A 5,854-nucleotide genomic window follows, 5' to 3' on the forward strand; every position below is an offset into this window, starting at 1 on the left:
ACACAGTGAACACACAGTGAGATGAAGCACACAATGAGCACACAGTGAGGTGAAGCACATACTAACCCGGAGCAGTGAGCTGTCTGGAGCGGCGCTCGGGGATCAGTGAGGGGTTAGGTGCCTTACTCAAGGGCACTTCAGCCGTGGATGTGGGCCACATTTTTTCTACTGGTCGGGGATCGAACCGGCAAGCCCGAAGCTTGTCATAGGCTATCATAAAAAAGTTGCATTGTTTGCATGATAAAATGTAATCAGGTAATCCCCAACAATGTAACTGTAGTCTGATTACACTTTTTTTTTTTATTGTAATCTGGGCTGATTATAGTTACTTGATTGTTACATGTAATCCGTTACTACCCAACCCTGGCTGCACGTGGCATTTTACATTAAGTCGTCCACTCTCAAGTGAAGGGAATACATTTCTTGCACATCAGACAGCCAGTAAGTCTCGCAGAGAAGGACGTTGCTGAGCACGCCCACATTCCGTTTTTCTAATGTGGCGCAGGTGCAGCACAGCACCGAACACTTATTTCTTGGCAGACGCGGTCCCGTTCCCCAACGCCGCACTCTCTACAGGTGAGACTCTCTACACGTTCAACTTAAGGCTCTGCCGCGGTGCGACGCCAGCCTCATAGTTATTGGAGCCTACTCAGGTAAAGCATAGCCTCTACTTCAGACTCACTCGGGAAAAGTCGGTAAATAGTTTGATAAAACAATTCACATTGTGGATTTCATACTTGTGATATGTAGATGGAATGGACGCATTAACATTAATCTTAACATTATCTGGACCACAAACGAGCTCTTTCCTTTATAATTTACATTAAATCCGTCCAAATGTTTGGGACAGTTGCGTTGTGTTCAGCCGCGCAAGAGGAGCGATGTGGAGGCGTTTACCTGCATGCTGGTTAAAACTCTGCGTCCTCAGACTGCGCAGCAAAGCCTGCCCTCCGCAAACATCGCGCACATGTTGAGATGGGGTGGGGGCAAGGAGATTCAAATGGAGAAGTTTATGTTTGCGAGCTTTAACAATTTAAAACCCAACGGTTTATCCATTGTGGCTACTTTTATCTCTGCAGAATCTTTAAAAAGTAAGCTACTACCAGTCAGCCATTCAAGTCCTTTGTGTATCTTTGTTACAATCCTGGTCCTTTTTGGGACAAAAGTATTGATCATAGGCCAAGTCATCCCACGCAGCTATTGATATCTGACGACATGCTGACAGGGATCCGATTGGTATGATTGCATTCATTCTTTCCTTAGGTGTGAACAAACATTACACTACCAGCACACACACGTTTATTACATTAAGCACATTGGAGGCTCTACTTATTTACCATGATTCCCCTAACCCAGTGATTTTCAACCAGTGTGCCGTGAGGGATCAGGTGTACCGCGGGAAATTGTCCAATTTCACTTAATTGGTCCTAAAACATTAACTATTTAGTTGTTGCAAAGTAGGCTAAGATATTGTTGAGTAGGCTATCTGTGCCTGCAATGTAGCCTTGAGAACTGGCGATGAAAAATAGATATTAGAAAGCTAGATACCATTCGGCTCCAGAACGTAATCATGGTGGCGGCAACAATCAAGGCCAATTGAGCAACAGGTGTCTCTGATTGTCGGCAAGTGTTGCCCAAAGACAATAAGGGCCCGTCTACACGACTCTGGTTTTTTGAAACCGGTGAATTTATTTGATCGGTTAATTATTTCACACAAGCATACGGGTATTTGCGAGGTAACCAGGTAGGCTACGCCATGTTTTTGGAGGTGCAAACAAACGCTGCATTGCCATTGAGATCGATCACATAGTAAAGGAGCTGGCTCAAAGGTTATAAATGTATTTTGTCGTGTTTAGTTGTATAATGAAAGCATAGCTTTTATAGCCATCCATGCGTCTTTCCTTCTGGCTCTTTGGCTATGAATTTGGTAACTATAGCGGACTATCTTTAGAAGGTGTCAAATGTTGAGTTTCTCCAGTCTAGATTTTTTTGACGTTAATCACTCCTATGATGTATTGCTATTGTCTATTCAAAGTAAAATGCCTATTTGGAAGTTGATGGTCAAATTATCAACCAACTCTGATTGTTTGCACCCCAAACAACTTTGACAACATTTGGGAGTGGAGTCTTTTGAATAAAGTTTGAATTGGAGGCATTAGTTAAAAGACTACAATCTTTCAAGAATCTTTCCCAAATCTTGTCAAAGTTGTTTTTTGTAAGGTGGCCATTAGGTGTTTGCCTCAAGCAATATGACGGCCGATGAGAGCGATAGATAAGTAGGCCTAGGCCTATACTTGAAAAGCAAAAAATGCAGAATCTGAACTGATCTGTAAACAAATGAGATTACACTGTGTATTCTGTATGGAGTAAAACTTGTGCCACCTTAAACCGAATTTGAATATGTTGTATTTGCATTTGAATTGCTGAATTTGAACAATTGTATTGGAAAAACGAATTTGAATAGTATATGTTGAAACTGAATTCATTAGATTGTAACTGAATCTCAGTCAACCTGAAATTGAATATAATATTTTGAAATTGAACTCATTTGCTCTGATACATAAATTATCCTGACTGAAAATGTCGCTCTTGGAACTTTCACATTCAGTTCTCACAATTCAGTTTCAAAACGTGAAATTCAATTTCAGTCTACCGAGACAAAAACAGCTGGTAGCTCAGAAAAAGCAATCGAGTGCAGAGCTATTGTGATCGCGTGACTAGTTCCGAGCGCGAAGCAGAGCATAGTGGGCACTTGGTTTGCACGGTTATTAGATCTGCACGCACGATTCATAAAACACATTCCGATTGTAGGCCTACTGTCTCACCTACCGTTTATGTAATTTTAAACAAATAAAACATTTGTTGCAGTATTATTTCAAACTTCTAGCTTGTCAATCCTTGAAATACAGAACTAGCCTAGGCTACCCAGCCATCAAACATCGATGTAGCCTAGGCCTACTTACCTACCGTTTTTGTAATTTTAAACAAATATTATTATTTTTTGCAGTATTACATCTAAAACTTCTAGCCTGTCAATCCTTGAAGTACAGAACTACCCAGCTAGCCATCAAACATCGATGTATGGTCTTACCTACCGTTTTTGTAATTTTAAATAGGCTAAAACATTTTTTACAGTATTACATTTCAAACTTCCAGCCTGTCAGTCCATACAGAACTACTCAGCTAGCCCTCAAACATCAATGTACTGTCTACCAATTGCAGTACTAAATTGCAAACTTCTAGCCTGTCATTCTTTAAAATGTCATGGGCATAACTTTCTCTCGTTTTCGTTTTTCCTACTCAACTACTGCTCTATTTCTTATCCTGGACTGCCACCTACTGGATAGAAAAGGCAACAACCTAGTAATTATGTGAATAAAAATCTACATGTTTGAATGACCAAAAAAGGACAAATCATTACCGTTTTCTTACGTTTAAAGCCACTCTTGTAATACTATGATGTGTAGGCTACCTTTATTTGCTTCCAATTACATATGGTTATGGTTACGCTTTTGTCCAAAGCAACATAAATACAAAACAATATAATACTTAAAATTTAACAGGGAACAAATGAAGATGTTGGTCAGACTATAATAAAGAGAATAGCAATAATAAACAACCATGTCAATTCAATCAATAGTCTAATGACATAAACAATGAGAAAAAAGGGAAAATAGTAATAATAAACAATAATGTACATTCAGTCAATAATATAATAAAAATAACAATAGCATGGTAAGACTACATTATGGAGAATATCAATAATAAACAACAATGTCAAATTAATCAACAGCCTAATGAAAATGAAACAATACTATACAAACCATAAGTGTTAATGAACTAAGTGCATGTTGAACAGATACGTCTTTAGACCCCTGTTAAAAGACCCAAAACTATCACAGGAACAGAGAGCACTGGGCAACTCATTCCACCAACATGGAACCACTGAGGAAAAGTCTTGAATTTGACTTATGTCTGGTCGACACAACAGACACTCTTCAGAAGACCGCAGTGGGCAGTTGGGGATGTACGTCTTGATCATTGAATTAAAATAACAAGGAGCAGATCCAGTCAGTGTCCTATAGGCCAAAGTGAGAGATTTAAATTAAATTCTGCCCAATAGGGAGCCAATGGAGAGTAACTAGGAGAGGAGTTACATATGTCTTTGGCTGATTAAAGACCAGGCGTGCGGCAGCATTCTGAATCAGCTGTAACAATCTTACTACACAAGCAGGTAAACCAGCTCATAGTAAATTACAATAGTCCAGCTTGGAAATGACCATGGCCTGAACAAGAAGTTGTGTGGAATCCTGTGTCAGATAAGGTCTGTTCTTCCTTATGTTGCAAAGGATAAATCTACATGATTTTGCAATTGCATCATATCTAATATCAGCTGATTACACACATAAACTAAAATTTAGATTGCCCATACATTTGGAAATCCATTTGGAAATCCATCACCACCAATGGCAAACAAATCAATTCCAGAGAAAACAACAGTGGACATGTTTATTAGTGTGTAAAGTGTTTTACAATATGTGTTGCATCTTGCAAAGATATTTATTAAGAGAAATCAAGCTTCGGTGTCCATGTCTGATCGGTGCCAGTCCAAAGGTCCATTGTCCTCAGTCTATCTCACTGTCCACTGTTCATTGAGGCCTCTCAACCTATGAAAATAAAACCAACAAACAATCAGTGTTTAGCTTAAAGGTCTACTGTGAGTCTTTCTCGTTAATTGTTAAGAGGTCTCATAAGCATCAGGCAATCAGGATACAGAGACAAGTCTGTGCACCTAAGAGACAATCAGTTGTTTCTCACACACACATTCATACCTTGCATCGTATACATCATAATAAATATCATTACACCTTCTCTGCACACACACGACTTGGTCAATACAATGAGTTAATTAAGAACCAAGGACATTTCTATCGTCATACAACACATTATTTGCAATCTACACACACATTACTGAAACAGAAGTATCAAGACAACACACAGTTAAAGTATAATAATTAGGTTATTTTGTAAATTTTGTAAAAGTTATTGAGAAATAGACACAGTATATTACATACTGTGTCTATTTCTCAATAACTTTTACAAAATCTGCATGGAGTCGATGAAGAAGCATAAATCAGCCTGTAGAAATACTGTTAAACTAGGGTCTCTTGAGTCTTGATCATATTATCGATATAGAACATATTCAGTTTGAAACTCTTAGAAGCTAGCTAGCTACCATTTGCTAACAAAGTTATCGCAATCCAGTTGTCTGGCAACATCACGGCACGAAAAAATTGCCCCACGTAGCATTAGCTAACAGACAACACAACGATGAAAAAAGCTTAACTAGGGGGACATATCCAGTTTTCCATGAATGATACTGTTTAACCTGATATTGTAACGTGTTCTTACAGGCCTAAAAGGCACAATGATATGACAATGACCAATCATATTGTTCTATCAAAGAGTAACGTTATAGTAGTCTAACTGGTTCTGAACTATGAAAAAAACTTTAACTTAGTCGATGAAACTATGCTGGCTAGCCAGCCAGCGCTAGCATATAATGTACATTATATACAAAGTAACGTTAACAGACATGGCATATGATATCAACTTACTTGGACGTTTTCTGATGTGCCAGTCGCTTCCATCTCTTCTTTCTCTGTTCGACACTGTAAGGAGGTTCAGGAGACAGCTTGCTAAGAGGGTGCTATGCTCTTTGCTTCGCGCTCGGAACTAGTCACGCGATCACAATAGCTCTGCACTCGATTGCTTTTCCTGAGCTACCAGCTGTTTTTGTCTCGGTAGACTGAAATTGAATTTCACGTTTTGAAACTGAATTTTGAGAACTGAA

Source organism: Alosa pseudoharengus, unplaced genomic scaffold, assembly GCF_046254945.1.
Source record: "Alosa pseudoharengus isolate Yale_2024_CS ecotype anadromous, Long Island Sound unplaced genomic scaffold, YU_APseudo_1.1 YU_APseudo_1.1_scf_18, whole genome shotgun sequence".
In the NCBI taxonomy this organism is placed as follows: Eukaryota; Metazoa; Chordata; class Actinopteri; order Clupeiformes; family Clupeidae; genus Alosa; species Alosa pseudoharengus.